The sequence below is a fragment of the Oncorhynchus keta genome, unplaced genomic scaffold (assembly GCF_023373465.1).
Source record: "Oncorhynchus keta strain PuntledgeMale-10-30-2019 unplaced genomic scaffold, Oket_V2 Un_contig_21291_pilon_pilon, whole genome shotgun sequence".
In the NCBI taxonomy this organism is placed as follows: Eukaryota; Metazoa; Chordata; class Actinopteri; order Salmoniformes; family Salmonidae; genus Oncorhynchus; species Oncorhynchus keta.
Genome location: NW_026282389.1, coordinates 20,076 through 32,500, shown reverse-complemented (window position 1 = coordinate 32,500; position 12,425 = coordinate 20,076).

Sequence of the window (12,425 nt, the reverse complement as noted above, 5' to 3'; positions counted from 1 at the left end):
AAGTCAACTAGCAAGTCAGTGTCCATCAGTCAATTAGATGTCATTTTGACACCAAACTGATACCAATTGACACCAAACCCACTTTTTCCAACTCATTTAGAAGCCAACTATCATATATGTCAGAGCAGGCCCATAATTCACAGCGCCTTTAGTTTAAAACATAATAAAAACGTAAAACACATAGTTACGTTCTAGCTGCGGGTCCAGGTCAGACATTATGTGAAGGCCTATGTGAGGCGACCCCGAATCCCGAGTTTCGGCTCGATAGGTCCTTCGGTGCCCGAGTAAAACCCTAATTGGTGCTGAAAATCCACTTTTTCCATGCCTTGCTATGGGGTCCTTGAATGAGCTATCGGACCGAAACGTTGGGGTCCGTCTCTATGGGCCGAGCCGGTTCCAATGCACCTAGTCTTGTGTCTCTGAGACTTTTCTAAATGTCGCCATTTTCGTAATGGTCAAAATGAATTGAAATCATTGCAAATGTACGAGGCTATTTCTCGGTCCGAGAACCTTCTAGAGCCACCTAACTCACCACGCACTATCGACCCGAGGTCTAGAACAGGTTTCTAAAGTTTCGGAACTCTAGGTCTGACGGTTCTTTTTAGCTCGAACAAAGCTAACTATTGGAGGCACTGTCTGTCTCTACAAACCCCAATACGTCCCTCCTTCCAAGTTGTGTGTCTGTGTGATTTAGTTTTCCTTTGAAATTTTATGGGAAAAATGACTGATTTACAGTTCATGGGGGTTGCCTAATCACACATATGAAGTTTTGGACAGATCTGACTTTTTTAACCCCTCGAAACAGCCCCTGAGACACCAATTAAGGCACTTCCGGTTGGCACAGGAAGCTATAAGTCAACACATATCCTCACTGGGCTATGCTTTTACAGAATCCTGAGTTTTAAGTCCTTACGTTAAGAATTGACTGATTTACACAGGGTTGAATGCACTATGTCTATCAAACTGCAGGCAGGTAATGGAAAAACACTTTTAGGGTGATTTTAACCACTTCCGGTTGGTCCAGGAAGCTTAGAATCAACACAGGTAGACCTCATACTGGCCTGATGGACTGTTACCAAAGACAGGTTCATACGGCATTCATAACCCATATAGACTTCAGGTTGAATTTAGGGGTAAAGGCAATGTATTCCTATGGGGAGAGAAATCAATGCAAACTTTTTGAAGTAAACACCATCTTTTAACTATTAAGGGTTAATGCCACACTGTCAACGTTAGGCTTGCACGGATCGGAAGGACCTTAGGAACATACCTGAGGTCGAATTGTGCTTCTCACCCTAACGGTTCTCTCACTGTCACCCAAAAGCAAATGACGTTGTGGGGCAGGCTTCATTTTGGGCCTACTTTTCTAATGGTCGCTGCGCTCAGACCGAGCGAGCTACGGTCAAGCGGGATATCTCGTTGAACTCGGCACGGCCTAGACATTATGTTTATGCCATTGCCTGCTCTCTGTGTCTTTAAGAACCACACTTTTTCACTCCATCCTTGCTGTGTGTGCGTGTGAGAGCTTTTCTTTGACATCTGCTGGGAGAAATGACTGATTTACAGTTCACGAGGGTTACCTAGTCACACATATGAAGTTTTGAAAAGATCTGACCTTTTTAACCCATGGAAACTGCCACTGTGACACCATTAAAGGCACTTCCGGTTGGCACAGGAAGCTATAAATAAACTCATATCATGATTGGGGTATGCCTTTACAGAATCCCGAGTTTTAAGTCTTTACGTTAAGAACTGAGTTATTTACGGAGGGTTTAGTGAGTGTGTGTTATTTCAGAAAATCATAGAAAATCACAGAAATCTCGCAGAGCTCCGCAGCACACTTTAAAAGATTCGTAAGAACAACCTGCAACTGGATCTGTAACCGTTGAAAAAAAAAAACACCTATCCGTGAACATCACCAAGGTGTCGTTGTACGATTTCTCTTAAATGACGATAGATAAATGGCTGGTTCTTTTTTATTGACACCGGAGGCTCCTTGACTTTGACGTGAAGTGGAAAAATAATTTCTCTATTTTCATTTTGGACCTTTAATCCCAGATAAATGGCCATAACTCAAAAAACCGTTGAGGCCTAGACGCCATCTTGTTCGGGGCCAACTGCCCATTATGCCGCCCTACGCTCACCGAGTTTCGGCTTCTAAATATTTTCAGTTTTTCGAGATAAGGCCCCGTCGTGAATCGTGATGTTTTGTAGCAATAGCCATATGATTGCTTATGCCCTCTTGTGGGAATTTCCGGGACATGGGAAAAATGACATAAATCTTATTATTTTTGTAAAACGGAAACCGAATGTCCGACAACGTTCATTTGATGACTTCCTGGTAGGTCCGGCCCTGCCGCTCGGCCCGACGCCGTCCGCGAATTTTACAAACGATTTCGGACGTCTAGTAAGGGACCGTACATTTGCAATATGGACTTTCTCACTAACCATACAGGTACTGCCGAATTCTTCCCTTATGTATGGAATACTAAGGGTGTGGCTGACTTTGGCGGGGTGGGACATTTATCGTTCTCAGAACCTATTGAAAATCTGAAATTACTTAGTCCATTAATTAAGCAATAAGGCTTGAGAAGCCGGGAATTATGAGGTATTTTTAAAATATCTGTTTTATTAATAAAAACGATATGTTATCGCTTTGTCATTATGGGGCATTGTGTGTAGATAGATTTTATTTTATTTCGTCCATTTTAGTATAAGTCTGTAATGTAACATAATGTGGAAAAAGTAAGGGGTCTGAAAACTTTCCGAATGCACAGTACCTATGCAGGCTAGCTTCTATGCCTTTGCTAGCCAGCCAACTAAATCTATCACACAATCACATCAAGCAGCTGAAATGACAGAAAACGATCTACATTTTTGTTTTTTTACCTTGGATTATATTGCCATTTGTTTGGATATATCCATTACAATGACCCTGATAAATGAATTTGCCTGGCTCAGAGAAGCTGTCAGTCAGTTCACATTCATACAGATCGCACGGTGGAGGTCCCCAAAAAAACGGCAACATTGATCCACAGGCCGGAGAGGTAGACAGCAAGGTTTAGATAAACCACAACTGTTTCAAACCAAATGCTAGCCTCTGGGCATTGGGAAATATTGAATATGACCTTTCGCGTGTGAGGCGAACGTGATAACCACTACACTACTGAAACTACAATACAAAAAGAGGAAGTCGTGGAAAATATTAGGAATGCCCACAAGTTTACTTCACATAATATCCCAAAGTGAGTACCACAGAAAGAGCCATAATACCCATTAAAAACTAGCGGTCAAACAGGAAAATGGTTCCAATCATTTTTCCACCCTTCATGTTCCCCACAGGGGATTTTAAAACACTTAAAATAAGGGCTGTGTTTCTTGTCGGCTTACCCTGGAGTGGTAAACTATTTGAATCATTATGGACCTCAGACCACACGTAGCAGGAATATATTCAGAGCGCCCAAGCTAGCCACACATGCAGAATGCGTTACGCGACAAAAAGGTAAGTCTGAATACCAAATACTGAGAAGTGCGAAGGAAAAGCATGAATTCCAAAATTGGGACCGAGCCCTTAGTGAATAGGCTTACTGTCCAATTTGTTCAAATTTGTTTCCGCCCGGTTTCGAACCAGGGACCTTTCGCGTGTAATGCGAACGTGATAACCGCTACACTACGGAAACCTAATGAGTGGAATACTAAGGGTGTGGCTGACTTTGGCGGGGTGGGACATTTATCGTTCTCAGAACCTATTGAAAATCTGAAATTACTTAGTCCATTAATTAAGCAATAAGGCTTTAGAAGCCGGGAATTATGATGTATTTTTAAAATATTTGTTTTATTAATAAAAACGATATGTTATCGCTTTGTCATTATGGGGCATTGTGTGTAGATAGATTTTATTTTATTTCGTCCATTTTAGTATAAGTCTGTAATGTAACAAAATGTGGAAAAAAGTAAGGGGTCTGAAACCTTTCCGAATGCACTGTACCTATGCAGGCTAGCTTCTATTCCTTTGCTAGCCAGCCAACTAAATCTATCACACAATCACATCAAGCAGCTGAAATGACAGAAAACGATCTACATTTTTGTTTGTTTTACCTTGGATTATATTGCCATTTGTTTGGATATATCCATTACAATGACCCTGATAAATGCATTTGCCTGGCTCAGAGAAGCTGTCAGTCTGTTCACATTCATACAGATCGCACGGTGGAGGTCCCCAAAAAAACGGCAACATTGATCCACAGGTCGGAGAGGTAGACAGCAAGGTTTAGATAAACCACAACTGTTTCAAACCAAATGCTAGCCTCTGGGCATTGGGAAATATTGAATTTGACCTTTCGCGTGTGAGGCGAACGTGATAACCACTACACTACTGAAACTACATTTAACATTACATTTAAGTCATTTAGCAGACGCTCTTATCCAGAGCGACTTACAAATTGGTGCATACACCTTATGACATCCAGTGGAACAGCCACTTGCATCTAAATCTTTTTTTTTTTTTTGGGGTGAGAAGGATTACTTACCCTTACTTACCCTATCCTAGGTATTCCTTGAAGAGGTGGGGTTTCAGGTGTCTCCGGAAGGTGGTGATTGACTCCGCTGTCCTGGCGTCGTGAGGGAGTTTGTTCCACCATTGGGGGCCAGAGCAGCGAACAGTTTTGACTGGGCTGAGCGGGAACTGTACTTCCTCAGTGGTAGGGAGGCGAGCAGGCCAGAGGTGGATGAACGCAGTGCCCTTGTTTGGGTGTAGGGCCTGATCAGAGCCTGGAGGTACTGAGGTGCCGTTCCCCTCACAGCTCCGTAGGCAAGCACCATGGTCTTGTAGCGGATGCGAGCTTCAACTGGAAGCCAGTGGAGAGAGCGGAGGAGCGGGGTGACGTGAGAGAACTTGGGAAGGTTGAACACCAGACGGGCTGCGGCGTTCTGGATGAGTTGTAGGGGTTTAATGGCACAGGCAGGGAGCCCAGCCAACAGCGAGTTGCAGTAATCAAGACGGGAGATGACAAGTGCCTGGATTAGGACCTGCGCCGCTTCCAGTGTGAGGCAGGGTCGTACTCTGCGGATGTTGTAGAGCATGAACCTACAGGAACGGGACACCGCCTTGATGTTAGTTGAGAACGTCAGGGTGTTGTCCAGGATCACGCCAAGGTTCTTAGCGCTCTGGGAGGAGGACACAATGGAGTTGTCAACCGTGATGGCGAGATCATGGAACGGGCAGTCCTTCCCCCGGGAGGAAGAGGAGCTCCGTCTTGCTGAGGTTCAGCTTGAGGTGGTGATCCGTCATCCACACTGATATGTCTGCCAGACATGCAGAGATGCGATTCGCCACCTGGTCATCAGAAGGGGGAAAGGAGAAGATTAATTGTGTGTCGTCTGCATAGCAATGATAGGAGAGACCATGTGAGGTTATGACAGAGCCAAGTGACTTGGTGTATAGCGAGAATAAGAGAGGGCCTAGAACAGAGCCCTGGGGGACACCAGTGGTGAGAGCGCGTGGTGAGGAGACAGATTCTCGCCACGCCACCTGGTAGGAGCGACCTGTCAGGTAGGACGCAATCCAAGCGTGGGCCGCGCCGGAGATGCCCAACTCGGAGAGGGTGGAGAGGAGGATCTGATGGTTCACAGTATCGAAGGCAGCCGATAGGTCTAGAAGGATGAGAGCAGAGGAGAGAGAGTTAGCTTTAGCAGTGCGGAGCGCCTCCGTGATACAGAGAAGAGCAGTCTCAGTTGAATGACTAGTCTTGAAACCTGACTGATTTGGATCAAGAAGGTCATTCTGAGAGAGATAGCGGTAGAGCTGGCCAAGGACGGCACGCTCAAGAGTTTTGGAGAGAAAAGAGAGAAGGGATACTGGTCTGTAGTTGTTGACATCGGAGGGATCGAGTGTAGGTTTTTTCAGAAGGGGTGCAACTCTCGCTCTCTTGAAGACGGGAGGGACGTAGCCAGCGGTCAGGGATGAGTTGATGAGCGAGGTGAGGTAAGGGAGAAGGTCTCCGGAAATGGTCTGGAGAAGAGAGGAGGGGATAGGGTCAAGCGGGCAGGTTGTTGGGCAGCCGGCCGTCACAAGACGCGAGATTTCATCTGGAGAGAGAGGGAGAAAGAGGTCAGAGCATAGGGTAGGGCAGTGTGAGCAGAACCAGCGGTGTCGTTTGACTTAGCAAACGAGGATCGGATGTCGTCGACCTTCTTTTCAAAATGGTTGACGAAGTCATCTGCAGAGAGGGAGGAGGGGGGGGGGGATTCTGGAGGGAGGAGAAGGTGGCAAAGAGCTTCCTAGGGTTAGAGGCAGATGCTTGGAATTTAGAATGGTAGAAAGTGGCTTTAGCAGCAGAGACAGAGGAGGAAAATGTAGAGAGGAGGGAGTGAAAGGATGCCAGGTCCGCAGGGAGGCGAGTTTTCCTCCATTTCCGCTCGGCTGCCCGGAGCCCTGTTCTGTGAGCTCGCAATGAGTCGTCGAGCCACGGAGCGGGGAGGGGAGGACCGAGCCGGCCTGGAGGATAGGGGACATAGGGAGTCAAAGGATGCAGTAAGGGAGGAGAGGAGGGTTGAGGAGGCAGAATCAGGAGATAGGTTGGAGAAAGTTTGAGCAGAGGGAAGAGATGATAGGATGGAAGAGGAGAGAGTAGCGGGGGAGAGAGAGCGAAGGTTGGGACGGCGCGATACCATCCGAGTAGGGGCAGTGTGGGAAGTGTTGGATGAGAGCGAGAGGGAAAAGGATACAAGGTAGTGGTCGGAGACTTGGAGGGGAGTTGCAATGAGGTTAGTGGAAGAACAGCATCTAGTAAAGATGAGGTCAAGCGTATTGCCTGCCTTGTGAGTAGGGGGGAAGGTGAGAGGGTGAGGTCAAAAGAGGAGAGGAGTGGAAAGAAGGAGGCAGAGAGGAATGAGTCAAAGGTAGACGTGGGGAGGTTAAAGTCGCCCAGAACTGTGAGAGGTGAGCCGTCCTCAGGAAAGGAGCTTATCAAGGCATCAAGCTCATTGATGAACTCTCCGAGGAACCTGGAGGGCGATAAATGATAAGGATGTTAAGCTTGAAAGGGCTGGTAACTGTGACAGCATGGAATTCAAAGGAGGCGATAGACAGATGGGTAAGGGAGAAAGAGAGAAAGACCACTTGGGAGAGATGAGGATCCCGGTGCCACCACCCCGCTGACCAGAAGCTCTCGGGGTGTGCGAGAACACGTGGGCGGACGAGGAGAGAGCAGTAGGAGTAGCAGTGTTATCTGTGGTGATCCATGTTTCCGTCAGTGCCAAGAAGTCAAGGGACTGGAGGGAGGCATAGGCTGAGATGAACTCTGCCTTGTTGGCCGCAGATCGGCAGTTCCAGAGGCTACCGGAGACCTGGAACTCCACGTGGGTCGTACGCGCTGGGACCACCAGATTAGGGTGGTCGCGGCCACGCGGTGTGGAGCGTTTGTATGGTCTGTGCAGAGAGGAGAGAACAGGGATAGACAGACACATAGTTGACAGGCTACAGAAAAGGCTACGCTAATGCAAGGAGATTGGAATGACAAGTGGACTACACGTCTCGAATGTTCAGAAAGTTAAGCTTACGTAGCAAGAATCTTATTGACTAAAATGATTAAAATGATACAGTATTGCTAAAGTAGGCTAGCTGGCAGTGGCTGCGTTGTTGACACTACACTAATCAAGTCGTTCCGTTGAGTGTAATAGTTTCTACAGTGCTACTATTCGGGGGCTAGCTGGCTAGCTAGCAGTGTTGTTTACGTTACGTTGCGTTAAAAGAACGACAATAGCTGGCTAGCTAACCTAGGAAATCGCTCTAGACTACACAATTATCTTTGAAACAAAGACGGCTATGTAGCTAGCTACGATAAAACAAATCAAACCGTTGTACTGTAATGAAATGAAATGAAAATGTGATACTACCTGACCGGTGATTGAATTCGAAACAGTAGACGTTGGCTAGCTGTTAGCTGTTAGCTGTTGGCTAGCTAGCAGAGTCTCCTACGTTAAGGACGACAAATAGCTGGCTAGCGAACTACAATACAAAAAGAGGAAGTGGTGGAAAATATTAGGAATGCCCACAAGAATCCCTCACATAATATCTCAAATTGAGTACCACAGAAAGAGCCATAATACCCATTAAAAACTAGCGGTCAAACAGGAAAATGGTTCCAATCATTTTTCCACCCTTCATGTTCCCCACAGGGGATTTTAAAATCACTTAAAATAAGGGCTGTGTTTCTTGTCGGATTACCCTGGAGTGGTAAACTATTTGAATCATTATGGACCTCAGACCACACGTAGCAGGAATATATTCAGAGCGCCCAAGCTAGCCACACATGCAGAATGCGTTACGCGACAAAAAAGGTAAGTCTGAATACCAAATACTGAGAAGTGCGAAGGAAAAGCATGAATTCCAAAATTGGGACTGAGCCCTTAGTGAACCAAGGAACATCAAAAGTCGTGCTATAAATTCACAGACAACACAAAGATTCCTTGATGCCCTTCCAGACTCCCTCTGCCTACCCAAGGACGCCAGAGGACAAAAATCCGTTAACCACCTAACTGAGGATCTCAATTTAACCTTGCGCAATACCCTAGATGCAGTTGCACCCTAAAAACTAAAAAAATGTCTCATAAGAAACTAGCTCCCTGGTACACAGAAAATACCCGAGCTCTGAAGCAAGCTTCCAGAAGATTGGAACGGAAATGGCGCCACACCAAACTGGAAGTCTTCCGACTAGCTTGGAAGGATGGTACCGTGCAGTACCGAAGAGCCCTTACTGCTGCTCGATCGTCCTATTTTTCTAACTTAATTGAGGAAAATAAGAACAATCCGAAATTCCTTTTTGATACTGTGGCAAAGCTAACTAAAAAGCAGCATTCCCCAAGAGAGGATGACTTTCACTTTAGCAGTGATAAATTCATGAACTTCTTTGAGGAAAAGATTATGATTATTAGAAAGCAAATTACGGACTCCTCTTTAAACCTGCGTATTCCTCCAAACCTCAGTTGTCCTGAGTCTGCACAACTCTGCCAGGACCTAGGATCAAGAGAGACGCTCAAGTGTTTTAGTACTATATCTCTTGACACAATGATGAAAATAATCATGGCCTCTAAACCTTCAAGCTGTATACTGGACCCTATTCCAACTAAACTACTGAAAGAGCTGCTTCCTGTGCTTGGCCCTCCTATGTTGAACATAATAAACGGCTCTCTATCCACTGGATGTGTACCAAACTCACTAAAAGTGGCAGTAATAAAGCCTCTCTTGAAAAAGCCAAACCTTGACCCAGAAAATATAAAAAACTATCGGCCTATATCGAATCTTCCAATCCTCTCAAAGATTTTAGAGAAGGCTGTTGCGCAGCAACTCACTGCCTTCCTGAAGACAAACAATGTATACGAAATGCTTCAGTCTGGTTTTAGACCCCATCATAGCACTGAGACGGCACTTGTGAAGGTGGTAAATTACATTTTAATGGCATCGGACCGAGGCTCTGCATCTGTCCTCGTGCTCCTAGACCTTAGTGCTGCTTTTGATACCATCGATCACCACATTCTTTTGGAGAGATTGGAAACCCAAATTGGTCTACACGGACATGTTCTGGCCTGGTTTAGGTCTTATCTGTCGGAAAGATATCAGTTTGTCTCTGTGAATGGTTTGTCCTCTGACAAATCAACTGTACATTTCGGTGTTCCTCAAGGTTCTGTTTTAGGACCACTATTGTTTTCACTATATATTTTACCTCTTGGGGATGTTATTCGAAAACATAATGTAAACTTTCACTGCTATGCGGATGACACACAGCTGTACATTTCAATGAAACATGGTGAAGCCCCAAAATTGCCCTCGCTAGAAGCATGTGTTTCAGACATAAGGAAGTGGATGGCTGCAAACTTTCTACTATTAAACTCGGACAAAACAGAGATGCTTGTTCTAGGTCCCAAGAAACAAAGAGATCTTCTGTTGAATCTGACAATTAATCTTAATGGTTGTACAGTCGTCTCAAATAAAACTGTGAAGGACCTCGGCGTTACTCTGGACCCTGATCTCTCTTTTGAAGAACATATCAAGACCATTTCGAGGACAGCTTTTTTCCATCTACGTAACATTGCAAAAATCAGAAACTTTCTGTCCAAAAATGATGCAGAAAAATTAATCCATGCTTTTGTCACTTCTAGGTTAGACTACTGCAATGCTCTATTTTCCGGCTACCCGGATAAAGCACTAAATAAACTTCAGTTAGTGCTAAATACGGCTGCTAGAATCCTGACTAGAACCAAAAAATTTGATCATATTACTCCAGTGCTAGCCTCTCTACACTGGCTTCCTGTCAAAGCAAGGGCTGATTTCAAGGTTTTACTGCTAACCTACAAAGCATTACATGGGCTTGCTCCTACCTACCTCTCTGATTTGGTCCTGCCGTACATACCTACACGTACGCTATGGTCACAAGACGCAGGCCTCCTAATTGTCCCTAGAATTTCTAAGCAAACAGCTGGAGGCAGGGCTTTCTCCTATAGAGCTCCATTTTTATGGAACGGTCTGCCTACCCATGTCAGAGACGCAAACTCGGTCTCAACCTTTAAGACTTTACTGAAGACTCATCTCTTCAGTGGGTCATATGATTGAGTGTAGTCTGGCCCAGGAGTGGGAAGGTGAACGGAAAGGCTCTGGAGCAACGAACCGCCCTTGCTGTCTTTGCCTGGCCGGTTCCCCTCTTTCCACTGGGATTCTCTACCTCTAACCCTGTTACGGGGGCTGAGTCACTGGCTTGCTGGGGCTCTCTCGTGCCATCCCTGGGGGGTGCGTCACCTGGGTGGGTTGATTCACTGTTGTGGTCGGCCTGTCTGGGTTGCCCCCCCTGGGTTGTACCGTGGCGGAGATCTTTGTGGGCTATACTCGGCCTTGTCTCAGGATGGTAAGTTGGTGGTTGAAGATATCCCTCTAGTGGTGTGGGGGCTGTGCTTTGGCAAAGTGGGTGGGGTTATATCCTTCCTGTTTGGCCCTGTCTGGGGTGTCCTCGGATGGGGCCACAGTGTCTCCTGACCCCTCCTGTCTCAGCCTCCAGTATTTATGCTGCAGTAGTTTATGTGTCGGGGGCTAGGGTCAGTTTGTTATATCTGGAGTACTTCTCCTGTCCTATTCGGTGTCCTGTGTGAATCTAAGTGTGCGTTCTCTAATTCTCTCCTTCTCTCTTTCTTTCTCTCTCTCGGAGGACCTGAGCCCTAGGACCATGCCCCAGGACTACCTGACATGATGACTCCTTGCTGTCCCCAGCCCACCTGGCCATGCTGCTGCTCCAGTTTCAACTGGCCTGGGCCCTAGGACCATGTCCCAGGACTACCTGACATGAGGACTCCTTGCTGTCCCCAGTCCACCTGGCCATGCTGCTGCTCCAGTTTCAACTGTTCTGCCTTACTATTATTCAACCATGCTGGTCATTTATGAACATTTGAACATCTTGGCCACGTTCTGTTATAATCTCCACCCGGCACAGCCAGAAGAGGACTGGCCACCCCACATATGCTCTCTCTAATTCTCTCTTTCTTTCTCTCTCTCGGAGGACCTGAGCCCTAGGACCGTGCCCCAGGACTACCTGACATGATGGCTCCTTGCTGTCCCCAGTCCACCTGACTGTGCTGCTGCTCCAGTTTCAACTGTTCTGCCTTATTATTATTCGACCATGCTGGTCATTTATGAACATTTGAACATCTTGGTCATGTTCTGTTATAATCTCTACCCGGCACGGAAACCTAATGAGTGGAATACTAAGGGTGTGGCTGACTTTGGCGGGGTGGGACATTTATCGTTCTCAGAACCTATTGAAAATCTGAAATTACTTAGTCCATTAATTAAGCAATAAGGCTTTAGAAGCCGGGAATTATGATGTATTTTTAAAATATTTGTTTTATTAATAAAAACGATATGTTATCGCTTTGTCATTATGGGGCATTGTGTGTAGATAGATTTTATTTTATTTCGTCCATTTTAGTATAAGTCTGTAATGTAACAAAATGTGGAAAAAAGTAAGGGGTCTGAAAACTTTCCGAATGCACTGTACCTATGCAGGCTAGCTTCTATTCCTTTGCTAGCCAGCCAACTAAATCTATCACACAATCACATCAAGCAGCTGAAATGACAGAAAACGATCTACATTTTTGTTTGTTTTACCTTGGATTATATTGCCATTTCTTTGGATATATCCATTACAATGACCCTGATAAATGCATTTGCCTGGCTCAGAGAAGCTGTCAGTCTGTTCACATTCATACAGATCGCACGGTGGATCGCACGATGGAGGTCCCCAAAAAAACCAACACATTGATCACAGGCATTACGGAGAGGTAGACAGCAAGGTTTAGATAAACCACAACTGTTTCAAACCAAATGCTAGCCTCTGGGCATTGGGAAATATTGAATATGACCTTTCGCGTGTGAGGCGAAC